Source organism: Miniopterus natalensis, chromosome 3 (assembly GCF_054644295.1).
Source record: "Miniopterus natalensis isolate mMinNat1 chromosome 3, mMinNat1.hap1, whole genome shotgun sequence".
In the NCBI taxonomy this organism is placed as follows: Eukaryota; Metazoa; Chordata; class Mammalia; order Chiroptera; family Miniopteridae; genus Miniopterus; species Miniopterus natalensis.
The window spans coordinates 98,025,110-98,049,632 of NC_142083.1; the positions used below are offsets into that span (position 1 = coordinate 98,025,110).

At 44.3% G+C, this 24,523-nt stretch overlaps 1 non-coding gene across 1 annotated transcript; it reads right to left on the reverse strand.

The window, feature by feature from the left end:
• Positions 1-134, reverse strand: LOC148093595 (small nucleolar RNA SNORA66). The gene has a single exon (XR_015714298.1). It is a non-coding gene; the product is annotated as a small nucleolar RNA SNORA66 (small nucleolar RNA).
• Positions 135-24,523: the final 24,389 nt, after the last annotated feature.

Here is a 24,523-nt window from a genome sequence, read left to right on the forward strand (position 1 = left end):
CACTGAACTAGGATAGAATGGATCACCTCAGTAGCTTCTGAGGCTAATAACATTTCTATCGCCACAATTACTTTAGCAAATTTGGTTCCCCTCCCTTCTGTAACATCATTCAGAGTCAGTGATCGCGTTTGCACAAGAATGCACTTTTTATTATAAGAACTCTTAACTTTTCTTCCTTTTTTGGAATGCTTCTTGTTTTTTTCCTAGCCATGTTCCCAGTCTGCAAACTCTAAGAGCCTTGAATAACTCTTTATCACTTACTTTTCGCAATTCCTCCAGACTTTGAGTTCATTGGACACCACTTCCTAAATATGTCCAACATCCACCTCTCCCTCCTATGTTCTAACTGGACATCCAGGACAACCTCTCTGTCCTCTACCCCGAAAATAACTCATTGTCAAGATTCTGGAAAAAGGCCCCCCACCCATGGCTTTTCTAGCCTCACTGGTGGGCCCCTTTTAAAACCACGTTTCCTCTTGCTCTGTCTGTGAGCAGGAAATGTCCAAAGCCAGATTGTTCCTTCCTCTTTTCTCGATGCTGTCAAGATCCAGCCTTTGTCCCTCCCCTCACACTCAGCTTTTGGCCACGTATTGCTCCAGTTCTCTATTGCGATGGTTTTTACACTTTTCTATACACAGAATAATTTTTTTTAAGAAAAAATGGGACAACCCATTACTGCTTACCTAGGTTTCGTTGACATTTTTGTGACCAGGGAAAGGAGATTTCAAAGTGAACTAAAGAACTAGGAGCAAGATCAGTCCTGCAATAATACCTTTGGTTTTTCTCTCCACTATTTCCTTCTTTCTTACCCTTTCTTTGCTCCTCAGACCAGTATAAAGCATTCTTTGCCTTGTCCAGAGCTGAAGTTTCAGTTATTTATTTATTCAATCAACACTTTGCTAAGCTCCTTTTAATGTGGCATGACCATTCTCATTACTGGGAATATACATTTGGATAATTCAGAATTGTTGCCTTCAATAAGCTGTAATGGAAGAAATAACCTCATAAACATTTAATGGGATCAGAGTGCGAGATCTTCTAATAGAGCTATGTGCAAGAGAGCCTGGGTCTGAGTAGGTAATCAGGGCAGGCTTCTCAGGAAAGGTGACAGCTTGAGTCGGCACTTGGAGAGCAAGCAGGAGTTTTTAAGGATTACAAAAAGATGCAGAAGGCATTCTAGACATGTTCAATGGTAGATTGTATTAGTTATCTAAAACCGAGTACCAAATTACCCCCAACTTAACGACTTAAAACAACAATCATCATTGCCGGTGGAAATGCAAAATGGTGCAGCCACTTAGAAAGATGGTCTGGCAGTTTCTTACAGAACATACTCTTCTCGTATGACCCAGCAATTGTGCTCCTTGGTATTTACCCAAAGGAGCCATAAAGTATGTCTACACAAAACCCTGCACATGGATTTCATAGCAGCTTTATTTAAAGTTGTCAAAATTGGAAACAACCAAGCTGTCTTTCACGAGGTGGATGGATAAACTGTGGTCCATCCAGACAAGGGAGTATTAGCATTAAAAGTAAATGAGCCCGGCAGGGCGTGGCTCAGCGGTTGAGCATCGACCTGGGATCCAGGCGATCGGGGTTCGATTCCCGGTCAGGGCACATGCCCGGGTTTCGGGCTTGATCAGTGACTCTCTCATCATTGATGTTTCTATCTCTCTCTCTCCCTCTCCTTTCCTCTCTCTGAAATCAATAAAGATATATTAAAAAAAAAAAAAAAGTAAATGAGTTACCAAACCATGAGACAACATGGAGGAAACTTAAATGCATATTACTAAGTGAAAGAAGCCAATCTGAAAAGACTGCATACTGTATAATTCCAGCTATATGATGCTCTGGAAAAGGCAAAACTATGAAGACAATGAATAGATCACTCCGGTGGAGGATGTTAATAATGGGAAAGGCTTTGCCAGTGATTTTCAGCCGGTGTGCCACAAGAATTTTTAAAATATGCAGTATCTGTCTATTTAGTCAGGGACATTGACCTCTTTCCCCTTAGATTGTCAAATTAAAAAAACGACAACAGCCAGCACAACAATAGCTGTCCAGTAGGAATGAATCAAAATTGTACCTATTTTTTGTGAGATCAGCAAAAAATATATTATATTTGTGTGCTGCATAATTTTAGTAATTAGTTTATGTGTGCCATGAGATGAAAAAGTTTGAAAATTGCTGGGCTATGTGGGGGTAGGAAGTATATGGGAAATCTTCCCCTCAAGTTTGCTGTAAACTTAAAGCTGCTCTAAAAAAATTAAGTCTATACTTAAAAAACCCCAAATGAACAAAAACCCAACAATAATTATTTATCTCCCATGATATCTCTGGGTCAGGAAATTGGGGATGGTGTGGCTGAGTAATCTGGCCCAGTGTCTCTCATGACCTCATGTGAGCTGGGGCAGCAGTCATCCGAAGGCTTGACTTTGGCTGAAGGATCTGCTTCTGCCCGCCGGGCGTGGCTCAGCGGTTGAGCGCTGACCTGGGATCCAGGCGATCAGGGTTCGATTTCCCGTCAGGGCACATGCCCGGGTTGCGGGCTCGATCAATGACTCTCTCATCATTGATGTTTCTATCTCCCTCTCCTTTCCTTTCTCTGAAATCAATAAAGATATATTAAAAAAAGAAAAAAAGAAAAAAAAAAGAAGGATCTGCTTCCAAAGTAGCTCACTCACATGGAGGGTGAGTTGGGACTGGCTATGGGTGGGAGGCCTCAGTTCTCCACCAGGGGCTCTCTACAAGGGAGCTTGAGTGTCCTCCCAGGTGAGTGGCTTCCTCCAGCCTCCAGAGAGGGTAATCCAAAGGAGCAAGGCAAAAGTTGCAAAAATTTGGTCTTGGAAGTCACACACCTTCACCTCTGCTGTATCCTATTGGTCACACAGGCCAGCCACCATTCGTTGAGGAAGGGGACTACACTCGGGTATGACTGGAGAGGAATATCATTAGGGGCCATCCTCATTGCTGGCTACCACATAGCGCAGGCCCAGTATAACCCATGTGGCGCGCTTGGGCTATAAATGGTTAGACATAAAGCTGACAGTTACTTATGGACCAAACTGTCAGGAGCTAAGGAGTTTGGCTTTTAACTGTTGGTGACAGGGAAATGTTGAAAGGTTTTTAAGAAGGCATGTAGGGGTCGAACTGTCTCTTCTTATCCAAATTTGGCAGCGGAAGCTTGCCAGTATGTTTAAATAAGCCCCTCGGTGTTCTGTGCTTTTTCTTTGGGGTGCGTGAAACCTCGTGTAGACCTACACACATCTCATTCTGTCGCTTTGTGTTGGGCTGTTTTTGGAAACTCTGTGTCATATGCCAGCTTGAATATTATTCTACTATGTAGAACTTAATATCTCTGTATCAGTTGGGATACTTTTGGTTGCAAATAAAATTTAACTCAAAATGACTTAAGGGATAAAAATAATTTATTGGCTCATGCAAAGTGCAAAGACAGAGAGGATTCCCGGTGTGGTCTGATCCAGTTTCAGGCTTTCATGGAGGACCGGGGGGTTAGATCTCGCCTTCTAAGCTCAGACCAGGAACACTGATGTTTGCACAGAGCAGTCCTGTGCCCACCCAGCTCTGTTCACCGAGAGGGTATGAAGGTGGGTCTAACGGGAGCCTTTCCCCTGCCGATTCTTTGGTCACAAGTTGGGGGCGTACTTTGGCGAGAGGACAGAATCTGCCGGGCCGGCTGGAGAGTCGGGGACACCGCCGCCCTCCCGCAGGCTGCCGCACCCTGCGCCCCGCGCTGCAGGCGAGGCTCCGCAGCGCCCGCGGGCCGGGTACGGACCCCCCCCCCCCCCGCGGCCCGGAACAAACCCCGACTGCCCCCGCCTTTGACTCCACCAACGCAGAGCGTAACTTGTGAGAAAAACAGTTGTCCTCCCTGCAGCCTTAATTGTGTGCAAGGGACAGAAACCTGCTCCAAGTTCTACGAGAAAGTGGGGCTTGGAGTGAAGGCGCGTGAGGGCGGGACTGAGCTGGAAAGGCCGCCAGCACCCGGGCCCCCGCCTCTCGGGCCGTGTGCCCCCTCTCCCCCGCCCCCCGTCCCCCTCCCGGGTCCCCCTGTACCCCTGCCCCTCCCTGCGAATAGACCCCACCCCCTCCCCGCGACGTCGACTCATTCACCGAGCTCGCTCCAGGCAGCACCTCCACCTTCCAGGCAGGGGGTTCAGAGAGGGGTGGTGCCAGCCCCCTGTCCATCAAGGCTTTCCCTTAGATCTCATTGGTCAGAATGGGTCACATGTCCACTCACAGCTGCAAGGCAGGCTGGGAAGGCCTGCAGGCGGCTTTTCCAGTCTATTGGAGACAGGCCCGGGCGAGGCAGGCGGGTTATCCGCTCAAGGAGCTGCCACAGGAGGTGCAGGGCAGACCCACCTGCCAGGGCGGTTGAGATGAAATTTATAAAATGGTTTGAAACTATAAACGCTCTGCAGACGCTGCCTTGGAAGCAGAATGCGTGTGGTGCAACCCCTTTGGAGAGCCGCTTGGCAGTGAGTACGAAGGGTCCCAGAATGTGCGTCTAATTTGCCCCAGTCGTTTCATTTAAGACATTACATCCGGAGGAAAGAATTCCACAGAAGCAAAAAGCTGCCTGTAGAGAATTATTTAACGCAGCATTGACGAAAGCACTAAAATTTCCCAGCTTAGCAAAGTGTTTTGTGTGCCTTAAAATCGCGTCCTGTAAAGCTACACAAAATGTTTGTGCTAAAATGTTCTATGACGAAACCGTGATACAAAATTAAACCGACCCTAGTGTGACAAGATTGTAAGTGATGCCTGCGCTGGGAGTGAGTGAAGAAAAGCTGATCTATTGTGGTGGTGGGACTGTCCTCTGTTTTCTTTTTTCTTTAATATGGTTATAATACTGTTTGTATAGTTAGTAAAGTTGGGAGAAAAAAATGCAATTACAGTAGCTTCTTGGGGCTGGCCCAGGGTCTCAGGGGTTGAACAGTCAGGTACCTTAGGCCACATCTGATCCACCCCCAGAGATTACCTGTCCTGTGCAGCTGGGGAGGGGTGTTGCTCATTGACATTTGCATCTACCCTCTTCACCCCAGGAAGCACAAAGAAGGCACACAGAGGAGTGTGGCTCTTCTCCTGGGAGGGAAGTGAGTGGCCCTCCTGTCCTGGTCCAGGAGTGAGTAGTTTTCTTCTCTGTATTGCTCAACTCAGGCTCTGAGACACTTCTGTTTTCAAGGATGGGAAGCAAGAGGAAGCATTTCAGGGGTGGTGCTACTACATGGCTGTCCTGCCCTGCAAGTGACCTCTGGCCAACCACGCTCTTAGCGTGATCTCGGTGGAAGCACCCAAGCCTCCCCCAGAGTCTGTGGGCGGTCAGTTTTCCTGACGTGCCTGACATTTGGCCCCTTGCTTAGACTACCAGGGGTGCAGGGGGAGCAGTCTGGAATGCTTCCAACTGAGCAGCAGGCAACTTGGAGGCCAATACTCTTTATGTGTCTTCAGGGCTGGTCAACCCAGAACACAGTGGCGACACTGACTGAATATTCACTCCGTGCGCTTTGATATCTGTTATCTCTCTTAATCATCACAGCAACCCCAAGAGATGAGGACTATTATTACTATCATTTTCCAGATGAAGATAGTGAGGTCCAGAGACTTAACTTGCTCAAGGTCACTTATAGAGTTAGGATTTTAACCCCCCATATAATCTGGTTCCAGACCCCAAAGGCTTAATCCGATTGCTGAGAATGGCTTTCAGGTGAAACTTATTGGCAATTCAGTGTAATGGAAAAACAATATTTTGTCATTTGTATTTCCCAGAACCTTCTCAGGGGGGCTAGATCCTGAGTGGCCAATTCTTTTGAATGTGGTGGGTCAAGCAAATTGGAGGGTTCTGGACAGAGGTAACTTATTTGTATAGGCAAGGGGAAAAGATTAGGAGAGACTGGTCTGAGATTGAGAAGAGAGCAGCCATGATCCTGGGTGATGTGTGGGGCCAGGAGAGATGAAGACCCTGCTACCTTCATTATCTTGTGAGCAAAGCCAGAAAAACTTGGGAGAAGAAGCATGACAAAGAGGACTGTGAGGTCAAATCTAAAGAATCATGTGGGGGAAAAACAAGCTGGTGGCGTAGGTAGCAGCTGCACTTGCCGCCTCCCCCAACCACATCAAAATTGCAACTAAAATACAGAACCATCATCACTCAGAGCCTCCTGAAATCCAGCTGAACAGAAGCCCTACAGCCAGGGAACTGAAGAAGCACTGAGACTGGTAGGAGGGGCGGAGATGCGTGTGGATCGGGGCTGAATTGCTGAGACGCAGCTGCGGGCCCAGACCCGGTGCTGTGGTTGAAACCTGGGAGGGAATCTCGGCGGTGGGAGTTTCCCGGAGGAGCGATGGGTCCCAACCCCACATCGGGCTCCCATCCCAGGGCTCCAGGGCCGGGAAGAGATGTTCCCACAACTCCGGGCTGTGAAACCAGTGGGGACTGTCGCTGAGGGTCGCAGAGGCTGCGGGAGCCCCAGCAGCTCCTCTAAAGGGCCCGCGCACGGACTCACTCGGACGCTCCCTCGGAGCCCAGCGCCGGGAGCAGCTTGAAAGGACCTGGGACACTCGGGGAGGAACTAACCTGCCTGAAGTCGGGCGAGAGGCGGAGGGTGGCTTCCTCCCAGGCAGAAGGGCTGGCAGAGGCCATGGCTCCTTTGACGAGTCCTCCCTGTACAGAGCCAGCAGGCAGGCGCATATTTGAGTCGCCAGCACCTGACCCACACCTTTGGCCCCGCCCCGTGATTCCCGGAGGCCCCGCCCCTCCCCACCTGCAGCTCATCCAGGCCGTTTCCAGGGGCTTTTCTGTGCAAGTGGCCTCTCCAGCCTCATGCTTAGGACTTTCCTAAAATCTCTCAGACAAGCAGCAGCGGCCCCCTTTTGGCTTGATAAGCGGCCCCAGGCCTGGCACTAGCGGCAGCTGCATTGGCTCATAGCTTGGCCTCTCCTGGGCGCCTCCAAGCCCAGCACAAGTAGCAGCCAACTACGGTTTGCTGAGTAGCTCATGCTGGGGGGCCCTGGGCAAGGCACTGGCAGAGGCTGACTTTGCACCTCCCGGGAGGCCCCAGAGACAGTGCACCTGGTGATCAGACTCGACCACGCTGGATTACAACCCTACCACATCCACGAGTGACACTCAAGGGGCGCACTTGGTGAACACCAAAGCTCCACTGAAGTAAATCCTGCTCCATAGGGGTGTCTCCAGCACAGCAGCTCTCTGGCTGTAGTTGCAGCTGGTCCTCACAGCTGATTGGCCTGGGGGTCAGTTCCTCCCAGTGACGCCAACAGCAACCAAGGCTCAACTACAACAGGACAGTGCACACAGCCCACACAGGGGAGCGCCTAGAAGGCCCAGCTCAGATGACTGGGGAGGCTGAGCCACTGGACCCTACAGGACACCTACTACACAAAGCCACTCTACAAATACTGGGAGACATAGCAGCTCTACCTAATACATAGAAACAATCACCTGGAAGCAGCCAAAATGTGGAGGCAAAGAAACATGTCACAAAGGAAAGAACAGAAGAAATCTCTAGAAAAGGAACTAAATGAAATAGATCCAAGCAAGTTAACAGATACAGAGCTCAGAATAATGGTTGTAAGGATGCTCAAGGATATTAGTAAGAGTATGACGAAAATAATTGAGAAAATCGATAACATAATAAAGTACCAATTTGAAATGAAGGCTACATGAACTGAAATGAATAATTTACAGGGAATCAACAGTAGAGTAGAGGACGCTGAGAATCAAATCAGCAATTTGGAACATGAAGAAACAAAACACACCCAACCAGAAGAGCAAAAAGAAAAAAGAGCCCGGCCGGGCGTGGCTCAGTGGTTCGATTCCTGGTCAGGGCACATGCCCGGGTTGGGGGCTGCAGCCGATCAATGACTCTCATCCTTGATGTTTCTATATCTCTCTCTCTATCTCCTTTCCTCTCTCTGAAATCAATAAAGGTATACTTAAAAAAAAAAAAATCCAGAAATATGAAGATAGTATAAGGAGCCTCTGGGATAACTTTAAGAGGCCCAACATTCATATTATTGGGATGCCAGAAGGAGAGGAAAGAGAGCAAGGAATTGAAAACCTATTTGAAGAAATAATGACAGAAAACTTCCCCTACCTGGGGAAAGAAATAGACTTACAAGTCCAGGAAGCACAGAGAGTCCCAAACAAGGGGAACCCAAAGAGGCTCACAGCAAGACACATCATAATTAAAATGCCAAAGGTTAAAGACAAAGAGAGAATCTTAAAAGCAGCAAGAGAAAAGCAGTTAGCTATCTACAAGGGAGCACCCATACGACTGTCAGCTGATTTCTCAACAGAAACTTTGCAGGCCAGAAGAGAGTGGCAAGAAATATTCAAAGTGATGAAAAACATGGAACTACAACCAAGATTTCTCTACCCAGCAAAGCTCTCATTTAGAACTGAAGGTCAGATAAAGAGCTTCTCAGACAAGGAAAAGCTAAAGGAGTTCATCACCACCAAACCAGCACTACAGGAAATGTTGAAGGGTCTTCTTTAACAAGAAGCTAATGAACAAAAGAATCTGATGAACTAAATAGATCCAGAGACATTGATGCAGGCAACAGACGATCATATTTCAGAGAGAAGAGAGAAGGGGGATGGAGGGTGGGAAGAGATTAACCAAAGAAATTATGCATATATGCGTAACCCATGGATGAGGTGAAGGCCTGGGGAGGGGGTGAGAGCAAGGTGGAGGGGGCCAATTGGGGGGAAAGAATGGGACACCTGTAATAATTTCAACAATAAAGATAAATTAAAAAAAAAAGAAAGAGTCATGTTCTACAAAACCCACTTATGTGAAGGGGGAAAGGGAGCGAGCCGTGCAGATGATACCTGGGGAAAGAACTGTTGAGTCAGAGGAAACAGCCAATGTAATGTCCTTAAGATGGAAGTGTTCCTGGCATGTGTGAAGAACAGGCAGGAGGCCGGCAATGCTGGGGTGGAAGGAATAAGGGGTCGAAGAGTAGGAGAGTAGCTTAGGGAGGCAGGGGTGGGGCAGGGGGTGACAGATCATGCAGGGCCTTTTAGGTTATGGAAAAGACTGGCTTGCCCTGGTGAGGTGAGGGGCCTTTGTAAGGTTTTGAGCAGAGGAGCAATATATGTCTTGTGTTTTAAAAGGATCCTTCTGGCTACTGTGTTGAAAACTGACTTTGGTGAGGGGGGAGTAGAGAAGCAGTGGGGCACAGGAAAGGCTATTGCCGTAGTCCAGGTGGGGAGGTGGTGGCTTCCACAATCTTGATAACAGTGGGGTTGGTGAGAAGTGGTCATATTTTGGACATATTTGAAGGATTTGAAGGACATATTTGAACATAGGATTTCCTGATGACTTTTGGTCTGAGTAATTGGGAGGACACTGTTGCCATAGACTGAATGTGGGGGAATAAGCTCCACCATGGTGCCCTGGCCACCTGGCACTACCACATTGGCCACACAGGCAAAAGCCTGAGCCACAGCTCATCTGGGTTTTAGCAGAATGCTGTGATCTTCCTGGACAGAGAGAAAGGGAGGCCTATGAGGAGCTGCTCTGGGGTCACCTCCCACTTTCCTTTCTAGCTCCCTTAGGAGGCTGCCATGAGCCAGTTTCTGTGGTCTCCAGGTTGTGATGAGGTATGAGGCTTTCTGCCCTGCCCCCCAATAGAGCTACAGACTGAAACTGCTCTGTGAGTCTAGAATATAGTCTCCCTCTTTTTTGGTGCCATTTTTTGTTGTTGTGCAGGACAAGAACCACGGGGAAATTTGGCTTTGCTGTCTAAGTAATAAAGTGTTTGAATCTGTGAGTTTGATTGGTGGTTTCCAGAGGGGAAGGGGGGGATAGTAAAATGGGCAAAGGGGGGTCAATCGTATGGTGACAGATGGAAACTAGACCTGTGGTGGTGAGCACACTGTAGTGTGTACGGTTGTTGAATTATAATGTTATACGCCTGAAACTTATGTATAGCGAGACCTCAGATAACATTGTTTTTGTTCAGTATCACTTCATATAACATTGACAAGATGCTGAAGGAATGTAATGTTTATATCAATTAGTATATGGTAAAATTTGTTTCTTTATATGTCATTTTGCTTAACCTATTGACGATATTAAGTGAGGACTCAATGTTACAAACCAATGTTTATAGCAAAACAAAACACAGTTTTTGAACGTAAATGTGGCTCATTGTTTCTTTACTGGTGAATCAGTCGGGCTTTGGCCTGGCCTAGCCTTGTCTTGTGTGCTTGAGCCTGAGATGGGTCAAGCTGGAGGGTATCAGGATTGGGAGTGATCCAGAGTTCCATTCTGAGCATACTTGGTTTGAGGTGCTTGTTAGACACAGAGTGGGCGGCTGGATATATGAGTCTGGAGCTCAGAGGAGAGGTCTGGGATGGAGACATAAACCTAGGTGTTATCAGCATATAGATGATATTTATAGTCCTGAGGCCACCTAAGGACAGAGCGTAGATCAAAAAAGAAGTCCAAGAACTGAGCTCTAGGATTCTCCTTTTGAGGCTGGAGATAAAAGGAGGGATTGGCAAAAGAAACTGGGAAGAGGGAACAGGGTGAAGGGGAACCAGGAGAATGGAGGGTTGGGGGCTCCCAGAGGCCAATGTACAAACTGATTCCAGTTGTTACTGGAAAGGGGACCTGGCCCTTGGCAGGTCTGCCTAGGATTGGCCTGTAGTGTGTGGGTTCTTGCCTTCATGCAGGAGAGATTTCACAGCACAAGTCCAGGCGATTTTTAGAGGAAGTTTATTAAAGCTGGGGACAGTGAAACAAGGAAGGGCCTAGGATAGAGGAAGCAACTGGAGAGGGACTAGGTGGGGAAATGAGCTGAGGCTGGGCTGCTTTGGCTCACTAAGAAGTCAGAGACAGGGGGGCCTAGGGCACAGGTTCAGGGGGTTTGCCTGGGAAGAAGGCGGGGGTGGAGGGGCAGGGGAAGAGGGAAGAGGTGTGGGCGTGCTGCTGGAAGGAAGAGCATGAGCTGGCACCTTCGTTTTGAGAGGTTTTAAAGCCTGGGGGTTTAGGGGAGGTCTTAGGGGGAATTTCAATAGAATATTCATCAGCTTTATGCTGATGCACCAAAATGAGACTTAATTCTCTTAGCTTCATCCATCCTTGAGTGTGGCTGCCAAATAGCACGACAGGAAAACCTGGATATAACTAATTCAAGTGAGGGCGTGTCCATTAAAGCTGAAAGTCTATTATATAATAAAATAGGTTTGACAAATTAGTTAGTTTACCTGTTTTTACTTATGTAATTAAAATTAAGTATGTATGAAAAGTTTAATTTCACAGAAAAGTTTTCTATATGTATTACTGTAATTTTAAATTTATACTGACTAGGTCTAGTCAGTGCCTGCATTCGCCTGTCACTGAGAGTAAACAAATGCACACGGCTGGGGCTTGGCTTAGTGCACGTCCAGCGGGCAGCTGGCACATGGTAAAACTGCTGCAGAAACTCACGCCATGAGACAACAGAACCAATTACTGAGTGGTGTGGTGTGACCATGTGCTAATTATTCACTGAACATTAATGAGCGGTGACTCTTGGGTTTAAATATGTAGACTATAGTTGTAGATATGTAATATTTATTTATGTCGGCGAAATTACTACAGTATTTTTTCCAACATATGGCCTATTCGCTAAAATTTGTTAAAAATAACAAAAAAATAACCTGTTAATTTAATTATAAGACAATCTTGGTTAAAAGCATTTTAAAATTGACAGGGTGTTAATTTTCACATATGACACATGGACCAGAAATTTTATCTGTTAAATCCAAAGTCCATTAAATCAAGGTCTGAAAAATTGAGGGTTTACTGTAATTGGATTTCTGCTATCTATCTCACTGAGTAGGGCGATTTAAACTATGGTTGGGGAGGAGAAGTACAAACCATTTACAAGTGTGCTTGGTTTAGGGAAGACAGGACTTATTAGATGGCTGCAAACTGCTATTTAAGTATCTGTCTCAGTTTCCCTATTTCACTTGTCCTGGCTCACTGGCCTGTCTCACAGGAAGAAGTGGTCAAAAGTGGTCAAAAGCTGCTGCTGATTCACTTAAGAAAAGATTGAGAGTTAACCAAGTATTCTTGGTGACCTTGACGATGACAGTGGAATGGGGACTGGAGTGGGGCAAACCCTTGATTGGAATGGCTTTAAGGGAGAGTGGGAGGAACAGAATTGGGCACAAAAGATATAGACAACTGTTTTGGAAACTGTTTTGCAAACTGGAAGCAAAAACTGGGGTAGTGGTTGATGTGGGAAGTAGGATCAAAAAAAGTTTGTTTGCGCCCTCAGTGGTTTGGCTCAGTGGTTAGAGTGTCGGCTTGCAGATGGAAGGGTCTTGGGTTTAATTCCGGTCAAGGGCACGTACCTTCGTTGCAGGCTTGATCTCCAGCCCCAGTCGGGGTACGTGCAGAGGCGACCAATTGATGTGTCTTTCTCACATTGATCTCTCTCTCTGTCTCTCTCTCTCCCTTCCACTCTCTCTGAAAAGCAAAAAAAGCAATAGAAAAAATATTGTTGGGAAAGGATTGAAAAAAAAAGTTTGTTTTTCATTAAGAGATAAAAATCGAGAGGAAGCCCCAGATAAATTTCCAGACAGGTTTTATTAAGCTTATGCTTGAGCACAAGGGAGGCAGCACAGAGGAAAGGAAGGTCCTCTGAACTGGCTTGAGGGCTGGCTCTTGGCTGCCTTTATAAGCTGGGGACAAAGTGGGCTTGCATGAAAAGGTGGGCTTTTTTGAAAAGTGGGCTTTTGGGAAGGGCATTTTCCATGTCAGGGTGGGGTTACTTCCTCCTGTAGGGTTGCTTGGCAACTATCTCTGTGTCTGTGCTGTTGGGGCAATAGAGTGGTGTTGCTTATGACCACTACCCCAGGAAGATCAAGGCTTGATCAACTGCAATTGTGGAACAGTGGTTTCGACACCTTCTGGACACCTGATCTTAACGTAGCTTCCTGACCACCCAGTGCTCAGGCCCAAGTCCCTATACTATCTCAATACCAGATTTCTGTATATACACCGAGCATTCTTTCCATTGGCCTTCTGTATTTATTCAAGAACAAATATTTCTACTTACCATAGCTTTAGGGTATCGCTTTGATATGGCACATCTGGCTGCAGAATGGGATTAGGTAATAAGATATTTCTTTTGTTGATAAAAGGTTGCTGCCACCAATTCAATGCCAATAGGAGCGCCCAGTATGGGGTGCAGTGATGGGAGAAACTTCATGCAAGTGAAATGGCTCAAGCAAAACAGCTAGTGGTGTCGCTCCAGTGTTATAGCACCAGCGAGGCAGTTCCAGTGAAAGTGTGAGTTGGGGAAGTGCAGTATTTGGTAGTGCACACCACCAAAACAAAGGGGAGAAGTTCCCATACTTGGTACCAGATTAGTCTTTTCCTATGTGGATGAGGATTCCAAATTCTCACAGCTTGATTGGTCCAAATAACACTGCCCTGGCTGGTCAGAATTCTGTGGCCTTTCCCTGATATGCAGCAGGCATGAGAAGCCTCCGTAAACGATGGCTGCTAGACTCTGAATTTGAGCCTGCTTAACCACAAGGAGTACTTCTTAGAAGATACATTGTTTCTCGAGGTTGATATTTCCCTCTTTTAATCAAAAGCTATTGACAGACAGCACTGATGATCAGTCAGGTCAGTGTGTCCCATGTTGGTGCTGGAGTCGCTTGGCTACCTAACCCCGTTCCATCTAGTCCCTCGGAAAAACTCCTATGGTTGGGCATTAACCAATGGAACAACTAGGCCATTTGCTCACAGAGGTCTCTCAGCACCTGCTGGGTTCAAGAAATTCCCAGTCTCTTATAAAAGCAGCCAAAACAACCTGGGAAAGGCTAAAGAACAACAAAGGCAGTTATTTCACGACATTAAGAGAAATCAGGGGATATTGGCAAAAAGGGTACTTGGCATCAGGAGTAAAAGTTTGAAGCATTATGAAATACAAACATGAAGGGGATGCAGTGGCATGATGAAGCATTTCCATCCTTGGCTTAACAGCTGCTCAAGTAGGGGCTTTAAATATTTGGCTATGCAGAACATCAGTACTGTAGCTTGATAATAAATTCTATTGAACAAATTAGCAATGAGTAAAACAATTTGCAACCCAGACCTTTAAATAGCCCTGAGCTCAGTTGGGAGTCAGCTGAAAATATCAGAATGTTGCTAAGATCAAAATGGCCAAATCACTTAAGAGACTTTGCAAGCCTAAGGAGTTTGGCTGTTTTTAATTCTGCCTGGGAAAAGGTATTTATCCAGGTACAATAGCAGGTATTGGCTATGGCACAAATTCCCCCTCGAACTGTGAGCAAATAATCAAGGGCAATTCTGTTGTCAAGGACCACCCATGCTAAAGAATCTAAAGGTGTTTGCGGAGCTTGGATGGCTCCAGTGACTGAGCAGGATATTCTGTTCATGGTTCCGGTTAGATTGTGCATCATCATGTGTAGCTGAACACACAATTCTAAGGAAGTGGTTGCTCCCACATTAATCTTAAAATTCTATCCACCCTCATCTTCGAATGATGGAGATTCAGCTACTTCTGAGAAGAGTTAAAAAGAATGGGACTGATGGAAATCAAGAGCTATAACTAAAACCATAGCTTCACATGCTTTACATGTTTTCTATTGATGGCAATTAAAATCACATAAGAGAGTTTATTTGCTATGTACATAAACTAGTATTGGAATTTAGAAAAAGTACCACTTTCATCCACGGAAGTATCAGAATCATACTCAGATTTACAAAGAGGCTTAATAATTTGTTTACTACTTGATTAGCTGGTTGTGAAATGTAATGGTTAACAGGACAAAATCTTTATGAACAGTGTACTAATGCGTAGCAAATTATGCCAATGAAGCAAGTAACTCAAATTTATAAGGGTAAAGACTGAATATCCCCATTTCTTAGCACTTATTTCAGTGTTAACTTGGTTTCACCTAAATATTACCCCATTGGGAGAGATTTTAAAGATTCCTCCCCTTCCAATACATCATCATACTTTCAGAGGTGGAAGGGGAACAACTTCATTTCTTCACCATTTCCCCCCATTCTCATGAATCTGATATAATATTGTTACAGTGTTTAGGCAAAGGTGTGTGCTCTAAAGGATCCAATGAATTGAATTTAATGTTTCAAAATATTGCTGATATTGTACAACAAGCCAGTCTACCAGTGTATAGAGCAAGAACTGAGCGGACTTTTGAACACCTTTGATGTCCAACATGGAGCCACTGTCAGCCGTGATAGTTACATCAAGTGCAATGTCAAGACTGAGGCAATGGCCCGGCCGGCGTGGCTCAGCGGTTGAGCATCGACCTAGGACCCAGGAGATCGCACTTTCATTCCCGGTCAGGGCACAGGCCCGGGTTGTGGGCTTGATTCCCAGTCGGGGGGCGTGCGGGAGGCAGCCAATCAGTGACGACTCTCTCATCATTGATGTTTCTATCTCTCTTTCTCTCCCTCTCCCTTCCTCTCCCTGAAATCAATAAAGATATATTTTAAAAAAAGTTAAAAAAAAAAAGACTGAGGCAAGGGGGTGTAAGGGGAATGCCCTTAGGAGGGCCCAGAACGCTCAAAACCACAAGTCTGGACTCCATGTGCACACCAAGATGTAGGGGACCTCGGCCCATTATGGGCTATAAGAACTTAGAGCTCTGACCACTCAACACTAGAGCTTGGCTGTACCACGGGTCATGCTCAGATTTCCACTCCACCATTGCAGCCACCTGACCGGAGACAGACACCTGCAGATGCTGCCAGTGACTGAGTTCCCTCTGCTCGCTTCTATTGTGTAAGCTCCCCTTCTCTGTGTGTAACCTGCATGTAACCCTACTGACTTATCGGAGGGGTCTCCCCTAATAAACCTGGCATTGTGGAAAGACACAAACGTGTGCGAGTGACTCCTTTTGGGGCTGCTCCCTTGCTCATGACATCCAGAAAGCCATATCTCTGGTTGAAACATTTCCTGGATCAATGATTGAGAAGTTAAGACCAATTGCCAAAGAAGCTCTCTAATTGTTAGATAACAATTTGATCTTTTCTATCAAATTAAAGTTTTTTAGTGACTAGGACCAAGTCTTTTTCTCTCCACATCCTCTAGAGCATCTGCTAAAGTGTTGTGGGCGTGAGTAACCATTTGGTGGGTGATACCTGAAAAAAGATTCTTCCTGTCTCAGAGAAAACACCAACTCCTCATATGGCACAGTTCAAATAAAAAAACAAAATTTATAGAATAATTAACTTTTTAAAAAAAATTAAAAAAGTATCTTTATTGATTTCAGAGAGAGGAAGGGAGAGGGAGAGAGAGAAATAGAAACATCAACGATGAGAGAGTCATTGATCGGCTGCCTCCTGCATGCCCCCGACTGAGGATCGAGCCCGCAACCCGGGCATGTGCCCTGACCGGGAATCGAACCGGGATCTCCTGGATCCTAGGTTGACGCTCAACTGCTGAGCCATGCCCGGCCGGGTAGAATCAATAACTTTTAAAATTATGTTAAGTATTATCCATACTAATAGACATTTAAGTGTTAGGCTTGTTCTCTCTGACATCACTTAAAATGCATTTCAGTGTTTAAGCACTGGCATGAGGTGAAAGATAAGGAACTCACAAAGGAAGGTTGTTGGAAGGTTGTTTTCAAAATACTGAACTCTATTCAATATAATCAGTTCCAAGAGAGAAGAAAGAAAAGTTACAATCTTAAGTTGGTAGACTGACTGCTGTTAAAATATTACTCTGGTCTGAAGAAAATTTCCTTATGTTTAAAATTGCCCCCTTTGTTTTCAGGTATTGGGAAAAAGAGAATACACATTATAAAATATCTATCAAGGTTGTATACAACAGGTTTTTCTAGCCATTAATTTTTGCCTTCTGTGGTGCTCTAAATCATCTTAATTGAGAACAGGTCTTCCCACTTGAACAACTAATCAAATATCAATACAGGGGTCATTCTAGGTCTAGCATAAAAAGGATGATTCTAGATAAAAGAAATGATTCACATTTTTTATTTTATTTTATTTTTGTTTAAAATATTACAGATGTCCCTTTTTCTCCCCAATGACCCGTTCCACCCCATCCCTTCCCCCTCCCCAGTCTCTCTCCCCACCATTGTCCGTGTCCTTGGGTTGTGCAGATATGCATATAAATTCTTTGGTTACTCTCTCCCCCTCTACCCACCCGCCCTCCTCCATCCCTCTGACATTCGTCAGTCTCATCTATGCTTCCATGTAATTGAATCTATTCTAATAGTTCATCAGTTTATTAAGTTCATTAGATTCCACGTATAAGCAAGATCATGTGATATTTGTCTTTGCTGCCTGGCTTATTTCACTCAGCATAATATTCTCCAGGTCCATCCATACTGTCCCAAAGGGTACGAGATCCTTCTTCTTTACAGCTGCATAGTACTCCAGGGCGTAAATGTCCCACAGCTTTTTTATCCACTCATCTACTGATGGGCACTTGGGCTGTTTCCAGATCTTGGCTATTGTAAACTGCGCTGCTATGAACATCGGGGTACATATATTCTTTCTGATGAATGTTTCAGAATTCTTAGGATACATTCCTAGGAGTGGAATCACTGGGTCAAAAGGCAGCTCCATTTCTAATTTTTTGAGGAACCTCCATACTGTTTTCCATAGTGGCTGCCCCAGTCTGCATTCCCCCCAGCAGCATACTAGGGTTCTCCTTTCTCCACACCCTCGCCAGCCCCTGTTGTTTGTTGATTTGTTGATGGCAGCCATTCTGACAGGTGTGAAGTGATACCTCATTGTGGTTTTAATTTGCATCTCTCTGATGATTAGCGATGTTGAGCATTTTCTCATGTGTCTCTTGGCCGTCTGCATGTCCTCTTTGGAGAACTGTCTATTCAAGTCCTTTGCCCATTTCTTAATTGGGTTGTTTGTCTTCCTCTTGCTGAGTAGTATAAGTTCTTTGTACACTTTGGAAATTAGCCCCTTATCAGATACATCCTTGGCAAATATGTTTTCCCAGACCATGGGGTTCCTTTGTATTTTGAGGCTGTTTTCTTTTGCTGTGCAGAAGTTTTTTAGTTTGATGTAGTCCCATATGTTTATTTTTCTCTTGCCCTAGATGTATCAGTGAAAAGTCCACTACGTGGGATGTCTGTGACTTTACTGCCTATGTTTTCTTCCAGGATTTTTATGGGTTCGTGACTTATAATTAAGTCTTTTATCCATTTTGAGTTTATTTTTGTGTATGGTGAAAGTTGGTGGTCTAGTTTCATTCTTTTGCAGGTATCTGCCCAGTTTGCCCAGCACCACTTATTGAAGAGACTGTCTTTACTCCATTGGATACTCTTGCCTCCTTTGTCAAATATTAACTGACCATAGTGGCGTGGGTCTATTTCTGGGGTCTCTGTTCTGTTCCATTGATCTATATGCCTGCTGTTTTACCAGTACCAGGCTGTTTTGATTACAGTGGCTTTGTAATACAGTTTGAAGTCTGGTAATGTGATCCCTCCCACTCTTGTTGTTTTTTCTCAAGATGGCTGCAGCTATTCAGGGTCTTTTTTGGTTCCATATAAATTTTTGAAGTGTTTGTTCTAGGTCTGTGAAATATGCTGTTGGCATTTTAATAGGAATTGCATTAAATTTATAAATTGCTTTGGGTAGTATGGACATTTTAATGATATTAATTCTTCCAATCCATGAGCATGGTATATTCTTCCACTTATTTAAAGCTTCCTCTGTTTCTTTTTTCAGTGTCACGTAGTTTTCCGAGTACAGGTCTTTTACATCTTTGGTTAAGTTTATTCCTAGGTATCTTATATTTTTAGTTACGATGGTAAATGGTATTGCTTTTTTAGTTTCTTTCTCTGAAAGTTCATTGTTGGTGTATAAGAATGCCATTGATTTCCCGATGTTGATTTTGTATCCAGCTCCCTTGCCAAATTTGTTTATCAAATCTAGTAGTACTTTGATGGAATCTTTAGGGTTTTCTATGTACAATATCATGTCTTCTGCAAATAATGACAGTTTTACTTCCTCCTTTCCAATTTGGATACCTTTTATGTTTTCTTCCTCTGATGGCTATGGCGAGGACTTCCAGTACTATGTTGAATAAGAGGGTGAAAGTGGACATATCTGTCTTGTTCCTGTTTTTAAGGGAAATGGTTTTAGTTTTTGCCCAGAGTATGATGTTGGCTGTAGGTCTGTCATATATGGCCTTTATTATGTTGAGGTATGATCCCTCTATTCCCACTTTGCTGAGAGTTTTTATCAGAAATGGGTGCTGGATTTTGTCAAATGCTTTTTCTGCATCTATTGATATGATCATATGATTTTTGTCCTTCATTTTGTTTATGTGATGTATCACATTTATTGATTTGTGGGTGCTGTACCAGCCTTGCATCCCCGGAGTAAATCCCACTTGGTCATGATGTATGATCTTTTTAATGTATTGCTGGATCCGGTTTGCTAGTATTTTAGTGAGGATTTTAGCATCTATGTTCATCAGGGATATTTGCCTGTAATTTTCTTTCTTTGTACTGTCTTTATCTGGTTCTGGGATTAGGATGATGCTGGCCTCATAAAAAGAGTTTGGGAGATTTCCCTCCTGTTGGATTTTCTGGAATAGTTTGAATAGAATAGGTGTTAATTCTTCTTTGAATGTTTGGTAAAAGTTGCCTGTAAATCCATCTGGTCCAGGACTTTTGTTTGCTGGGAGTTTTTTAATTACTGCTTCAATTTCATTAGTTGTTATTGGCCTATTCAGGTTTTTTGCGTCTTCTTGATTCAGCTTTGGAAGGTTGTATGCTTCTAGGAATTTGTCCATTTCCCCCATGTTGTCCAATTTGTTTGCATATAGTTGCTCATAATATTTTTTACAATCCTTTGTATTTCTGTTGGGTCAGTTGTTATATAGCCTCTTTCATTTCTGATTTTATTAATTTGGGTCCTCTCTCTTTGTTTCTTAGTGAGTCTGGCTAAAGGTGCATCAATCTTATTTACCTTTTCAAAGAACCAGCTCCTGGTTTCATTGATTTTTTGTATTTTTTTTTAGTCTCTATGTCATTAATTTCTGCTTTGATTTTTATTATTTCCTTCCTTCTACTTCCTCAGGGTTTTTCTTGCTGTTCTCGTTCTAGTTCTTTTAGTTGTTGTGTTAGATGGTTCATTAGATCTTTTTCTTGTTTCTTGAGATAGGCCTATGCTATGAATTTTCCTCTCAGGACTGCTTTTGCCGGAAATGATTCACATTTGAAATGATGTGCTTTTCATAAAAACTAGCCAGCACTTCATTCTACCAGGACATACAAACTTGACTTCATTGATGGGTCAGAATCAAGGAAAATACATATAGGTCCCAAACAGCTCCTTATACAAGGGAAATCTGAGGCTACAATTTTTTCCTTAAGCTACAAATTTTTCTTAATTATTTCTCAGTTAGGTGGTGTGTAAAATGATTGGAATGTCAAGTTTGTTGGCTGAGTAGGGAATGTTACCTGTCTCAGTGGCTTTATAGAGGGGGATTTGTAAAATTAATGGTAAAGTCAGAGATGTCTGAGAATTAGCTGACAGGAATAACAATAGGATCATCAGTTTTGCCAGAGGTATAGGCAGGCATCTGATGGCCAACCAGCATTTAGACAGGTTCCCTGAGGAGGCTAATGTTTAAAAGCATTGTATTACAATATTCTGTGCCAAGGCTTCCCACTTATGAGGGTTAAAACAGCAAACATCAAGAAGTATCACAGAGTCAGAAGCTAATGATATGGAGTAACTAGGACATACAGTCTAAAACACAGGGAAGGTGACTGGCTTGCAGCAAGAAAATTAAGTTCACTAATATGCCCAGGAATATAATCATTATGCCAGCATTATAAAGTAAAATAGTAGGAGTTAACTTTTCTGGACTGGTCCCTGATCCTGGGAAAAGCCTGTGGCTTCATGGGCCATCTGCTTTTTGTCTGACCAGCTGTCGGCTCTGGATAACTTTAATTTGAGGTCTCTTATAGGCTGGGATGTCCAGTCTGGTGCAAGAGGTGCAAGTGTGAGCATTTTTAAAGTGAGAAGCATAAATCCTTTTAAGTTTTTGGCACAGAATTAGTTATCAATCCCTAATATGGTCCCTGATAATGATTTTAAGAGGGACAATCAATGTTGACCAAAGGAGTGGATCTTAGGTTAAGCAGTATCATTTAGGCCAAGGCAGATAAAAAGATTCAACAATTTTTTCTAATTTAAACTACTTTTTTGGTTTGTTCATAAAACCAGGGGACTGGGGATGGTTAAGTGCAATGGGGTGCTGCAATATTGGGTAATTTTGCATACCTGGTGTAGAGCTTGTCTTGTAAAGAGGGTCCCCCAATTGCCGAGAAGGGAAAATCCTTCCTCAGAGTATTTTTGTAACTGCTGAGGCTGCAGCCTTCCAACATGGGAATGCTCCTACCCAATGAGAACACATAGAAGTCATTACTAGGACATATTTATCTTTGAAAAGGAGGCCAATTGGATCAAGTTTACTTTCGAAACCTTGAATAGGCCTGATTTCATGTCCCCTTTTGTAAAGAGAGATTCCCTTGCTTTAATTATCCACTTAGTCATAGCGACAAAGCCTTCGAGAGCAATTACAGAAACTGAAATGTTTAGAAGCAAAACTTAGCTTTTTCAGTATTTCGAAGGCTTGGTTTACCTAAGCAATCAAAGATGTGATGGTATAGAGCACAAGAAAGGACTTGAAATAAACATAAATCTTTGTTTTTGCCTTTATAATTTCTTATCAAGAACACATCAAAGTACAGGAAAAACACACAGAGAAGCCCAAATTCCAATTCTGTGTCAGCGTACTGTTAAAAGTAACTTAAATAAATCTGTTCCATTCTTGGTTAGTTTGACCATACATAAGATTTTGTTTTCAAATTTCTTTCTTAGTAACATATGCAAACCTTCTGTCCTTTTCATAAGACTTGCAGCTTGTGTCCTTTTTTCCTTTCTTTCTCTAGAACAATTATTTTACTCTAGCACAAAATCACTCTTTTCCTTCAACAGGACGTACTTCCTTTTCTCATGCCTGCTTTTACCAAGCACACATATCTCATTCTTTATACACATTCATTTTCAGTCACTCTAACATCAGAATCAGGCTTTATCACAAGTATCTGGATCTTAATAGCAGATTTTAGGGTTTTAGGTAACCAAAGGATTCTGGAAACTGCCAAAGTTTCACCAAGAAACTCTTTATTCCATTTATCTCTTCAATGAATTTTAGATAACTTTTAATAATCAATTTTAGATAACTCCCTGAAGGTTTCACAACACTGCAAAGCCATTAGCCATTACCTCTAAAGATATGCCTGTTTTTTGTTGTTGTTGTTTTAAAAAAAAATATCTTTATTGACTTCAGAGAGGAAGGGGGAGGGAGAGAGATAGAAACATTAATGATGAGAAAGTTATTGATTGGCTGCCTCCTGCTCCCCCTTATTGGGGTTGAGTCCGAAACCTAGGCATGTGCCCTGGTGGGGAATCGAACCTCGATCTTCTGGATCATGGGTCAATGCTCAACCACTGAGCCATACCTACCGGACAAGATATGCCTGTTTTATGTAAGCCAGCAACCTTACGCTAGCTTTCATGCACTGAAGATTGATCCTAGATCATGTGCATTTAAAAAGCAATTGGGCTAGTTTCTGTTATTTCTCCAGTTCATATAAGCATTTGTTTTAAACCAATTGAATATGGTTCTTTTATAACCTAATTTTGAAATTTCAAATCAATTTTGGCAATACCATCCAGCACTAGAAATATACCGTATCTGTAACATACATACATAGACACAAATATACAGATAAACATAGACGCAAATCTCTTAGCTTTTCCTGAAAAAAAAACGCTAGCTTTTGTGTTCCAGGTAAAATAATACGAAACTCAAAAGAAAAATGATCCAAATTACGTTTTCAGCAGATGGACTAAGTTACTATTTTACTCATATGGCCCACACTTTTTCATGCTGTAAGAATTTCTTTAAAGCTGTTAAAAAAAATCAGTTTATAATAAAAAAATACCTTCCATTGTCTCTGAAAAATCTGAGATCCTTCAGGTGGACTTGTGGACAAATACAAACAAAAGAAAATGGAAAGAAAGTGCAGACGGTGAAGTTGGCGAGTTCGGGAGGCGACGGGAGCGGCCGCAGCAGGCGCGGCCTGGAGGGTCAGGCCTTCCCGGGAGGGGGAGGGAGAGGAAGGTCGATGCCGCTGCAGGGCCCGGCCGGAGGCCGGGCCCTCTCCCAGCCCAGAGGGGAGCTGGGGCAGGAAGCGAGGCCTCGGAAGCCGTTCGCAGGGGGAAGGCGCCTGCCCAGCACGAGAATCTCCAGACGTGGCTCTCCGTCGTACCCTTTCTCTGAAGGTCTTCCTTAGAAGTGCCTGCGAAGCCTCTCCCTGGAGTGGCGGGGGCCGAACACGAATCACATGGAGGGTCCCTCTCGGTCCAAACACACGGGCCGAGGCCGATGCTGGATACACGTCCCCTGCCTGAGCTTGATGAAGTCTCTGAGACCTCCGCCAGCGGTGCGGGCGATCCTGGGTCCGAGAGGGGCTAGCTGAGACCGTCTAGCACCTCGGGGGAGAAGCGCCGAGCTCAAGCGGCCTGTGCAGGGGCTCACGCGCTGGCTTCAGGGTGGTGTCAGGAGAGGGGTCGGCCTGTCACTGCGGGTTCCGCTGCTTCCCTCACTTAATGTGGACTAAAAACCGTTGCCACCAATTCGAGTCGCGGGTCTGAGGTGCGGTAAAGGGAGAAAGGCCCAAGTGACGCGGCTCAGGCCAGGGAAGCGGGCTCCGCTAGAGAGAGCGGTTGGTCCCTGGTTCCTCATTGGTCCAGTCCTATGCAAATAAGGGCTCTAAAGTCTCAGTTTGATTGGTCCAAGTAGCACTGTTCTGATTGGTGGAAATCATGTATTCTGATTGGTTGTTATGGAGCTGCTCTGATTGGTCGGTAAAGATGGAAACGAGGGGAAAGCCGCCCGGGTCGGATGGGATGGGAACGGTCTCAGTCGCATTGGTCAAAAGGCAGCCCCGGGGCTTCTTCATAAGGTTGGCGCCGGCGGCAGGAGCTCGGGGCGCGGGCTGACCGCCCAACCTGCGGCTCTTCGCTGACGAGCAGTGTGTGTGACAAGCTTCTGTAAACAGTGGCTGCTAGACTCTTGCTATGGATTTGGGTTCAGTGAACCACAAGGAGTCTTTCTTAGGGGTTGGCAGCTTCACAGTTTTCTAGGTTATTTCTGTGTTTGTTTTTTCCCCTTCCAGGTGAATTTTAGAATCACCTTGTCAAATTTTATGATAATTTTGTTGGGTGAGATTACCCTGAATTACTGAGTAATCTGATGGAGAACTAATATCTTTATAATGTTAAATGTTGTCATCTATGAATGTGGCATACCTCGCTATTCTTTGATGTCCTTCGGGAAGGCCTGTTTAAAAAATACAGTTCTTACATATTTCGTGTTAGATTTATGTCTAGGTGTATTATAA